Below are 12,167 nucleotides of genomic sequence, written 5' to 3'. Positions count from 1 at the left end.
GAACAAATTAATAAATCGAACGAATTCTTAATTCATGAAATCTTTAATTTCCCTTCCCATGTTTACCACAGTAAGAGATGCGAAAACAGTTATTAAAAGCGAAAGATAATAAAATAAACCTGGGAAATTAGAGGGTTAGACTATGAAGATTTAGGAAAAGAAACAATGCCTAAATATACTGAATTTGTGGAAATTCGTGACCAACCGGCAAACCAGAACAAAGCCGCGTAAATGAAGACTATGGGGTCCAAAAGCATGGTCGCGATCATTTTCCAGTTAACCTATTATTCCTCTAATAAACAAAGCTTTTATACCACACTTGTCATAATCAGATCTTATCATTTCTAAATAAATAATTGCTGGATTCAAAACAGCGATTAATAGGCGCTGTGACCGACACATTCCTGGAGCATTCAGTTTAAATAGACCGTAGTATACCGGTCCACTCTGCTGTTATGCCAAGGACATTTTTGCTCATATGAAGAGGATCATCTTTTCCGTCTATATGCGAATACGTGTTAAGTACAAGCCTAGTTTACATTATAAATAATAGTTTAACATTCAAATACATTGCGAATATGGAAACATTTCGATTTGTGGCGAATGAGACATGAGCAATAACCTCCAAATAAATCTAGCCAAAGCCGCGCTCGCTCATCCTCGTCTGCACGCATGCACTGTCACGATCTAATGCGCTGTATGCCGGATTTTGAAAAATCTGACATTTTCTTACAGAATCCAGCAGGATCAAATTAATGTGAGCAACAGTGTGTTTTGGTGCAGCAGCGCCGATGTAGTTGGTAGTTCACTTAATGTGCAGCGCAGTCACACGCGCTCCACATTTCGGATAATTTTATTTTAAATACAATAATGTCAGTTGAAAACATCGCAATTGTGCTTTAAAATACAACAACGAGCACCACAAAACCATTTAAAGATGCGCGTTCAGCGTTCTCCGTGCGGGATTGGAAACTGTCAACAAAGTAAAATGACCTCAAAAGTATGGCGCGCTCTCTTCATTTTATCAAATGATCATAATCGCATCTATTCATTTTATAATCCTGCTACTAGCATTTTATTCAGACTAAAACCTCTTTAATTCAAGTGAGAAAGCGTTTTGTGTGTGTGTGTGTGTGTGTGTGGCTTTTGCACATCCTGTCATACCGCTGACTGTGTGCCTGCAATAGACGCATTTTGCTGTATTATGGTTAACGATTAATCGATTAATTGATCGTTAATTTAAACGACGATCAATCATGGAAATAATCGAAATTTGACATCCCTAATATAAACCATTTAATCAGAAGCTGTATGACTATCCAAAGAAGGTGTGTAAGTATCAATGATCAAACCAGATTAATCATCAAATAACTGCTTCGTACATGTTGAAGAATGAAAGAGCGAATGATCTCACGAGGGTTACAGGATGAGGAGGGAAAATATGGCGAAGTAAGAGCGTGAGAGCGCTGCGTGTTATTTATAGACGCAGATACTTTATTCAGGAGAGCAGCTTTGTGCCGTCTCCATTTCTCTGGTTTATTGGAATCTCTGCAGAGGATTCGCTCGCTCTTTGTTTCTCTCTCGCTGACACGGACTCTGATCTGGCACACAGCGTCCAAAAATAACCTGTGTTTGTGTGAGGCTCAGGTGGAGATGCACACGCGTGGAGCCATTCTGCAGGAGAACAAGCATCGCTCTGTATGTGTGTGTGAGTGAGAGAGAGAGAGAGAGAGAGAGAGAGAGAGTGTGTGTGTGTGTGTGTGTGTGTGTGTGAGAGAGTGTGTGAGTGTGTGCAACAGAGAGACAGTGTGAGTGTGAGTATGTGCGAGTGTGAGAATGTGTGTGTGTGAGTGTGACAGTGAGAGTTTGAGTATGTGTGAGTAAGAGTGTGTGTGTGACAGAGAGACAGTGTGAGTGTGAGTATGTGCGAGTGTGAGAATGTGTGTGAGTGTGTGTGTGTGTGTGAGGGTGTGACAGAGAGACACAGTGTAAGTGTGAGTATGTGCGAGTGTGAGAATGTGTGTGTGTGAGTGTGACAGTGAGAGTTTGAGTATGTGTGAGTAAGAGTGTGTGTGTGACAGAGAGACAGTGTGAGTGTGAGTATGTGCGAGTGTGAGAATGTGTGTGTGTGAGTGTGACAGTGAGAGTTTGAGTATGTGTGAGTAAGAGTGTGTGTGTGACAGAGAGACAGTGTGAGTGTGAGTATGTGCGAGTGTGAGAATGTGTGTGTGTGAGTGTGACAGTGAGAGTTTGAGTATGTGTGAGTAAGAGTGTGTGTGTGACAGAGAGACAGTGTGAGTGTGAGTATGTGCGAGTGTGAGAATGTGTGTGTGTGAGTGTGTGTGTGTGTGTGAGTGTGTGACAGAGAGACACAGTGTGAGTGTGAGTATGTGCGAGTGTGAGAATGTGTGTGAGTGTGTGTGTGTGTGTCAGAGAGACACAGTGTGAGTGTGAGTATGTGCGAGTGTGAGAATGTGTGTGAGTGTGTGTGTGTGTGTGTGTGTGAGTGTGTGACAGAGAGACACAGTGTGAGTGTGAGTATGTGCGAGTGTGAGAATGTGTGTGAGTGTGTGTGTGTGTGTGTGTGAGTGTGTGACAGAGAGACACAGTGTGAGTGTGAGTATGTGCGAGTATGAGAATGTGTGTCTGTGTGCGAGTGTGTGTGAGAGTGTGACAGTGAGTGTATGTGCAAGTGTGTGTGAGAGTGTGGCAGTGTGAGTGTGAGTATGTGTGTGTGTGAGAGTGTGAGCGAAAGTGTGTGTGTGTGTGTGTGTGTGTGTGTGTGTGTGTGTGTGTGTGTATTAGGTCATAGCCGGGCCGGTGTCCGACTACTTCTCAGAATTACCGACCCGAGCCAGTCTTTTTTTTTTTTTTTTTTCTTCTCCCAAAACAGCTTATACTACGGTTTCAGATATTCAGCAGCACACAGTGCTCACACTTTGTCTCTCGTTCGTCATCGTTAACACTTCCGTCTAATACAGATAGAAGTCTGTCTAATAATCAGATAGAACAGTTAAACAAAGGAATTAATATATACAGAAAGTATTATAATTAGTGTTCTCCGTGTGATGGTCAGTCTGTGTGAATTAAATGCTTTAAATTTTCAAATTATGCTGCACTTTATGTATTTGCCCACTGTCATATTCATATCATTATCTCTGTGTGCAAAATGAGATTTATTTAAAAAATATGATTCCCTAATGGACAAAAACTTCCCAGAATACTGAGTGCTGTTTGTCACAGTGTTCACCTACTTTTTAATATATATTTATTAAATAATTATTTGTAAAAAATACTTTATTCATCTAAAGTGTTTATGTTTCACGTTTATTTTTTATTCTATCATCAAATTTCTTAAATATTATATTATTTTTTTTTATTATACTGGCTTTATATCAGCCCCCCTCCAACATATCGGCATCTGCAGTAAAAAAATAAAAAATAAAATAATATTGGTCAACCACTATTGAATATGCAGTGATTTTTTCTCACAGACGTAAGAGTTATTCATCATTCATAACTGCAAAGGGTCTACTTTTATTAGTCTGCACTCTCAATATCCACAAAACATTGTGCTTTTATAAAATAAAGAAAACAAACCGGGCCGGGCTAAAATGCAGAGCTCTACAAAATATTTCAACGTATAATTTTGTCAAACACCCCTAGATCCAAGACACTGAAAACACTAGAATATGAGCCGTGTGCGTGTAAACAAACCTAGTGCAACGCTACACTAAGAAAATCATATTTAATTCAATAATAGCCATTGTGATTTAATTATCATATTCATGCATACCACTATTGTTTCATTTTGCTTTATCGTGCTTAATAATATTTTGTCAATTTCCTACTGTACGTCAATTTTGATTAGTAATATGCATTGCTAAGAACGTAATTTGGACAACTTTAATGATTAATTTTTTTTTTTGCTCCCTCAGGATTCCTGATTTTCTAATAGTTGCATCTCAGTCAAATATTGTCCTCCGAACAAACCACACATCAATGGAGAGATGATTTATTCAGCTTTCAGATGATGCATGCATCTCAATTTCGAAGAATGGACCCTTACGACTGATGGTTTTGTGCTCCAGGGTCACATATGATGCGATAGCTAGAACATCTAGATATTAAATGACACATTTCTGAAGAAAGTTCCCCTGCTATGCCTCCTCCTGATGTCCTGCGTGTTCTGATCTCCTCCGCTCTGACATGAATGACGCCTCGCTCATGTAGCGATCCGCCCCCGGCGCGCGGGACGAGGACGCAAGGACACGGTGGAAGGGAATTCCTCATTACCTCAGCAGACTCTCAGCCTCTCTCTCTCTCTCTCTCTCTCTCTCTCGCTGATAGAGATCGCACACGCATGAGCAACTGACCCACACCGAAGCCTGTTGTTCACGCAGCTAACATCAACATGCATGTAAAGTACAGATCCTGGTATCATCCAGGTGAATCGATTGCATAACATTCCCCTCTATCGGCTTCCTCTGACGTCAGTGAATGATGTCAAAACCCAGAAAGCTGCGGTTGTGTGTCACTTCTGAAAGCAGACACATAGACATGCCAATGCCTTACACAAACTTCAGCACATCTCTTCTAAACTCTCAGACCCATTTTCTCCCGTCTCGTACAGAGTCACACAGCTTCAGACTACATATCCCATAATGCACCTGAGGGTTTAGTCATAAGTACAACGCTTTGAGTGTGATTTTAAGATCACTGTGAAAACGAGATGAATTCAAGATGCAACAGTTTTCACAAGCGTGCACACACGTGCTCATGCACCACACACACGGCTTACTGTATCTGCAGGTTTATCGCTGATCTCCGTGCATCCTTCGTTGCTTGCGGCTCTGAGGCAGCGCCGAGCGCATTTCAGTCCACACTAACAGAGAACAGACTGATCTCCACCTCTCCGCTTAGATTCCTCCCTCGCCTCGTTCCTGACGCCCCCTGCTTTTTCTGAATGAAGCACAGCTGCTCTCTCACTCCGAGCATGCGCTCATTTACTCATCCTCCCTCCAATCTCCGTCACTCATTCGCTCTCAGACTGACTGCATTGATGAGAAACTCAACGCTTATGAAAACACCGTGCTAAAGACAAAAGCACACAAACTGATGGGACTCTTTCAGATTAAAGGTTAAAATAATTTATTTGCATTAGACAAAATATGTTCTGGCTGCAAAACTAGTTCCTGTTGAAAAAATGTAACTATAAATGCACAAATATTCCATGTCTCTCTTAATTAATATGAGTGCTTAAAAATGCATGCATGGAATTATAATAATATTTTAAACTGGTGTTATTTTAGTGTTATTTTTATTTTAATTCATAAAAATGTTACTTTGTGTTTTTGTCTTTTTATTTACTTTATTAATGTGCCTATAACCTTCTTTTTTCAGTTTTAAATTTAGTATTCGGGAAAACTGAATTTTTTTTTATTTTTATGATTCTAGCTTTAGTTTTAATGAACTATAATAACCCTGTTTGCATCTGATATTTAAAGAGTCAGCTGATACTTAAAGTGTTCATCTATTTTGACTCATTGTTTCTGACCAGTATTGCAGATTCCACACAAATAATTAAAACTTTCTCTTATTTAATGCTAAAGTTCTCTGGAGGCGTCACACTGCAGAACTGAAAACATGAACAGTAATGAAATATTACAAACTGTACTAACAGAAGGATGTAAAAATCTTCCAAGGATCCCCATGAGAAGCTTAACCCAAATAACCCAAAAAAACAAAACATCAGAGCGATAGTAAAGTTAAAATTCATACTATTTATATCTTCTCCCTGAATACCACAAGTGGTTTACTGGTGCATACTGAAGGAAACTCAATCGCACACTTGAGTGCTGCTGAGGTTTGTTAACAAGAACATGTGTTGAGCATGCACACGCAATAAACTGGTTTGCATACATTTGGATTCCGGTCTAAAGTTCTGGACGAAACAGAAAGACCGGGAACAGGAGAACAAGACCTGAACTATTCACATAGCTACACTACAGCTGACTGCAAACCTACTGATGTTAAAGAAAAAGCACTTCTGTCTTCATTTACCAATGAGCCCAACACCTTCTGAAGTGTGCTGAGAGCCGTGTCCGGTCACCTCCTGACGTCCAAGTGAAATCTGTGTAGTAAAGCAAGGACTGAGACAGTAGGTCAGAGAATCCCAGATCAATAGAAACTGGAGATGTGTGTTTGTGCTGTCGGTTTCTGTAGCTTTTACTGTCCATCTCCAGCAACAGGACAGACACTCGCCTCGTCCCGTCATCATTTACTCATCCTCACGTCACTACAAACCCACGTGAAAACAGCGGTGTGTATCACAGCACAGGCAACGAATCATGTGAATTATGAGCGGAGGACGAGACGAAAATCTCTTACATTAATTCTGATCATTACTCGTCTTGAAAAACGAAGACAGTTTGACGGTGATCATAGGATAAGTCACAATGCAAGGGTTATAGGGATCTATTAGGGTTTTCAGAATTTGTCTCAAACGACAAAATCATTTCATGGACAAACATGAAAGTTTTTTCCTTTAATCCTAAGTTTTAATCCTTTAAACTTAACCGTATTCAGAACAAGAATGAATAATAGAAAACGTATAACAAACTAATAACAGTGGCATTGATTAGAAACTATTTCTATACAGATAGAAATAAACGTGCGCTCATGTAATGCACTCATTCAACAGGAATACAAACAAACTGAAAACATGATGCAGATGATTAACCATTTTCACTCAAGAAGTGCTTGTAAACGTCTCAATGAATTACAAAAAAATGGTAATAACATGCAATTTTGTAGAAAGACTGAAATATGTTTTCTCAGAGTAACTGCATTACATATATTATAAAGTGAATACATTGCATGTTTTTTACATTTTAAATGTATCATCTGTTGTGGTTTGCAACTAACTGAAAACGTAACTTTATTTCAAGGCCTAGTTTCTGAAAGCATGTAGTTTTGCAAACACAAAACTGTCTGTCCCTTCTCAAGGCAGACAGCTGACGGTGATCCTCCGTAAGAGCAGCGATCCTCAACGCCATCCAGCAAACATTAATAATTCACAAGCAGGAATCCACAGGGAAGCGGCGGGGAGGTGGTCGTGCCGAAAACACAAAATGAGGACAGGAACCACAGAACAAGATGAGAAGAAGAAGTGGGAATTAGAGGGAGAAAGGCGTGAGAGAGGAAGGAGAATCTAAAGCATCATGAGATGAGCGAGAGAGCGAGCGAGAGGAAGGAGGCACAGCACATGCTCCATGCTCCAGCAGGAGGCTAAAAATAGCTCTTCAAATCTCCCAAGAAAAAAAAAACACAGCGCTGCTGCAAACCCAACACAAGATGATCCGAAACCACACACACACACACACACACACTCAGGATCCAGAGCAAACGGCACGGTCAGGTTCACAAACGGCTCCTGATTAATATTACAGCAGCCCTTCCAGCTAAATATGAGCGAACACCCGCCATCTCAAATGTGGGAGGACTGCGCCTTCAAAGCGCATTACAGTCCGCAGCACAGATGCATCCTAACGTGTTTGAATTAAAGCACAACTCTAGAAACACACCTCGAGATCCGGCTGATTATTGAAAGATGAATCCCATGAGACCCGTGTCATCAATCAGATTTCACATGCATGTGCATATAACTACTAATCTACCAAGACCTGGTTATTTTCCAGTCAACATGCAAACTGTGTTAACACTAAAATACAGATGCAGCAGAGATGTGCATTTCAACAGGTATGATGGGACTGATAACACTGCTAAACATGCTTTTCCCAACAACAAGACAGAGAACGCAGACTTCACTACATGATCTCCAGGAATAAATCCTCAGAACAGATCGAAATGTGTCGATTACTCTTCATATGCACAGAAATAATTCACATTTACTTCTGTAGTGCTTTAGATACAGATTCAAGCTTTGAAATAATAAACAGGAAAATGATATTGCATAATGAATCAATTATGAAACATTCAATATCAGTGGAAAAGCAGCAATCGAGTCGTTGTTCAGATCAATAGAGTTCAATATTGAGTTAGTTCAGTTCAATAACAGTGTTGATGTTGAGAAGTTAGTGTTATTCAGTTCAATTTTCATTCTCATCTGACTGTCAATGCAGCTGAATTGATGACAACAATGAATGTTAACTGTCTTTCAAGTCAATCAGGAATATTAGTGTGATTATACAACTTCTGAAACACATTCTTGCCTATTTTTGTGGAATGTTATTAAAGCCAAAACTTACAGAAGATACGGTCAACACCAAATATCCATTAGAAGCCTCTCACTCATTGACAAACATTCACCATGCTATCGAAAATAACATTTGATCCAATAAACGCCATTTCCACAATGTAAAATACATGCAATATGCATCAAATTGTTATTTATGTGCATGTAATGCAGGATTTTGTGGGGAAACATTTGACATTTTTAAAGTTTGTTGCATGCCTAATTCAGAAACTTTGGTACCCAAATTAATTCTGAGTTTTCCAGGCATAAAAACAATTTATAAAATGCATCCAGTGTTTTTAGTGCTGTTAGTTATCTTTCTTATGAATAAGCATTGCAACAAAACAATTAAACAGAAACACTTCACACAATAGGAGAACAAAATAAACTGCTGAATTTAACAGTATTTTCTCATGATCTGTTAATTGTGACATTTCAGCACACACACAATAATGAGAATTTCACTGATTATTACTATTACAATCCAAAAACTATTTGGATGAAACGGTTGTGTTAGAAAAGGAGCAGCAGAATTCATCCTCAGCGAACACAAACGCTGATAATTAAGTGTTTCTGCACTCCTGAATAATTCAGCAGATTGATTTTCCCATTTCTGCACTTGTTTACTAAAACAACTACCCCTATCTACTGTATCAGCGACAAAAGGAACAGAGCGTCTCGACCACAACGCTTGGACGTCGCCTCTCAGGACAATCTCTGTTTATATGATACTGACAATCACAAACACACTCCAGACTCTTCCAGGAGCTTTAAAGCAATGCCAATCATATCTTCTGTCATGCAAAGCCAAACACAAACCTCAAACCTCAATCGAAGAGAGCGATCAGAGGGATATCAGATCTATTCTCTTCTAGAGAAACTCCTTTCATCAAGAACACATGGACACGGATCGAGAGTGATTGACAGTTGAGTGCTGACTAAAGCTCAAAACACCTTTAAACACAACACACCTGATCTGAGATCATAACCTCTTCTAATAACATAGTGTGTATCTTCAGCTTTTCATGGGGCAAAACCATGTAAAAATCACAAAGTAGGGTACTAGGGTCAGTCTTTCAAACAACACTGTGATCTGACAAGCCTGATTACTGAAGCTGTGGGTGCAAAAATGTTAAAAAGCAGTGTTGTTCTACTCTATGTCTGCTGTGACGGGATCTAAAGCATCTCAAGACTTCTCCAGAAGTCCATCAAGAACATTTTGAACCCGCTGAACATGGCTTTCTTCTTTCATGCAAATCCAAACACAGAACTCTACATGCAGACGTCATGCACAATGCAACTTCTTGAACAAGAATTTCCTCAAGACCCCGCTTACACTCTTAAAAATAAATGTTCTTTATTGGCATTGGATGCATCCATGAAGAACATTTCCACTGCACAGAAAAAAGAAAATAATTTACAGTGGGAAAATAATATTAAGCCAAGTGCGCACTACAAGACTGAAGACAGCTGCATTGTGCACAATTACACACAAGTTTCTGTACCTTGTATTGTAATATTTCAGGATGAGGCCCTGACTCAACAAACCATGATATTACCACATGTACCATGGTGCTTCAAAGGTAAAGTGTTACGGTCGTGGTTACATCCAAATCAAAACATGGCATTATCACAGTACTTTATATGATATATGATCATCGGACCTGCTAACCTGGTAAATACTAACAACATAGTGACCATTACACTTTGAATCAAGCTCAAAATAAGTATTAAGGCCCGTTCACACCAGAAACGATAACGTTCTGTTTATTAGTCTGTCGCTTTAAATGCTCGAGCTCGATGATTCTCATTGGCTGTCAATCAGTGTTGCCAAGTCTGCGGTTTTCCCGCGGATTCGGGTTACTTTTACACCGTTGCCGCAGGTTATTCTTCAGGTCCGCGAGTTGAAGCGACATCACGAACCTGCTATTTAGTTTCTGGAAGGCGTATTTTAACAGAAACGTGTATTTTACCTCCAGAACACGATTTTTAACTGGGGACCCCTTCTAAACACGACTGGGCTATTTCTGGGCTTGTTTCGAGATGCGATTAAATGTTTTTTTGTGCAAACCTGGCAACCCTGGTGTCAATGTTTCCACACTTAATTTGCCGAAAAAACAACAAACAAACGTTCTAAGAAACGTCCTTTCCACTACAAAACACCACGCTTATTAAAATAAAATTATTCTACTTATCGTTCTCGGAGCTTTAAACGAAATAACTGTTCTGATGAGCAGAGGTTTTAATAATAAACGATCAATTTAAAACGTGACGAATCGAGAACGACGCTGCCGTTCAGAATAACGTTAGATCAATCAGAACGGCACCGTTCTCCTCAGAATCAGAGTAACGTTAATAACACTTTGTTAAACGCGACACTTACCCGTTAATCCCTCACGTTCAGCCAACACGACGAAACAGCGCTGGTCCTCGCTGAAGCTCGGCGTTCTGTGGCGTTTTTGTTGCGTCTCCGGTGATTTGGAGTCAATATTTACCTCACAGCAAGGGTTAATTAATTAGCCTGTGGCGGCTAAGCGAACGCCAGCTAAATCGAAATGACAATCGGCCGCCTCACGAGCTCGTGCGGGCATCGCCACCGCTCAGGATGGGTTAGGTGAACATGTTTAGAGTCATAACCCTCCGGTAGCCGAGAAACGACAGCCCGCCGCCGCTTAAAGCCGTTAAATCGCGGCCGAGCACGAGTTCGCGGCGACTGTCAGCAGCGCGCAGTGATCAAACCGGAGCTCGAGTGGGCGGGGCCGTGACGTCAGAGGTAAACCTCACAAAAAGACCCCGACACAAAAACTCGGAGTTTGGGAGTTTCGCATCTGAAAGCAGTGTGGGTTCTGATCCGCGTTCTTGTGTGTTCAGGAGCAGCGAACGAACGAATTAAAGAACGGGAACGCGCTTAAACAAGAACGCTGTCTCTTTCTGCGCTTTACGTCACTGTTCCATGTGTTTGTGCTTACAGGAAACAGAGGATGGCGCTGTCGGATGAATATGCAAACAAGGGTTTAAAAATAGGCAATTGATTGCATCTGATTATATTTTATTGATATTGTAATCCCTTGTTGCAATTTATTTTGTAAGAGTTAAACTGTAACAAACAATTATATATTCAGCGCCATTAACATCAATCTCTATCTCTCTCTTTTTCTCTCTATATGTATATATGAAGAGTTTCGTTGCAAAACGAGATATATCCATTTTGAGAAATGTTGGTTATTTTACATTATTATTTAAGACATCAACTGTCAAGTTCATTCACAATTTTTGTACATTAAACTATTACTTGAGCTCAGCGAAGGCCAGGGACACAATATTCTTCAAATCCAGGATATTTTTTATTTAATTTTATGTCCATAAATAGTTCATAAATAAGTAAAAAACGATGCAAAAATGCAACATATTTATCTTAACATTGTCAAACATCTTAAATTGGTTAAAAAAAAACAATACATCATAAATATATGGAATAGTATATTCAAAGATTGATTAATAATAATAAGATTATGAGTTAGTTTTGGGCAAAACGCTATATATCCACCTTAGGCTGGTTCTCAGGCAGTGGTCCAGGGTAGGGGTGGTCATGTTTCTGTCTTTTCTATTTTGATTTTCAAGCCACACGTAGAGATGACAGTCACTCAGTGGCTGCAGACTCCTCTCTCCATGGTGCACCACAACACCAAACACATACATGTAAAGCTTCCTAGAGTAGTAGGTCTGGCCAATGGGAGACTTGTGTAACTGTGTCGTCCACTGCATTTAGTTGAATGAGGTGCAGAAAACATTGTAATACAGGGAGTAACTGATGTCCCTGTGATTCTGCTCCTGGAACAGCCGGTGCATGTTGGTTACTGACATGTCACTTGGGAGGTACTTCCGTCCAGGTGCACCATGACGAGCGTAG

The 12,167-nt window shown here is 40.0% G+C and overlaps 1 protein-coding gene across 7 annotated transcripts in view; it reads right to left on the bottom strand.

The window, feature by feature from the left end:
* LOC113050123 (R3H domain-containing protein 2-like) overlaps window positions 1–11,087 on the bottom strand; it is a 41,275-nt gene extending 30,188 nt beyond the window's left edge. For 6 of the 7 annotated variants that reach the window (XM_026212816.1, XM_026212818.1, XM_026212821.1 and 3 more), the window contains exon 1: window positions 10,641–11,034. The gene's annotated coding sequence lies outside the window, so the exon portion shown is untranslated. Of the gene's footprint in view, window positions 1–10,640 lie in introns of all 7 variants that reach the window. The other variant, XM_026212819.1, reaches the window with a different exon arrangement.
* Between the last annotated feature and the right edge of the window lie 1,080 nt (window positions 11,088–12,167).

Source organism: Carassius auratus, chromosome 31 (genome assembly GCF_003368295.1).
Source record: "Carassius auratus strain Wakin chromosome 31, ASM336829v1, whole genome shotgun sequence".
NCBI classification, from domain to species: Eukaryota; Metazoa; Chordata; class Actinopteri; order Cypriniformes; family Cyprinidae; genus Carassius; species Carassius auratus.
The sequence above is the reverse complement of the archived record's forward strand: the minus strand, read 5'-3'. Positions and strand labels throughout refer to the sequence as shown.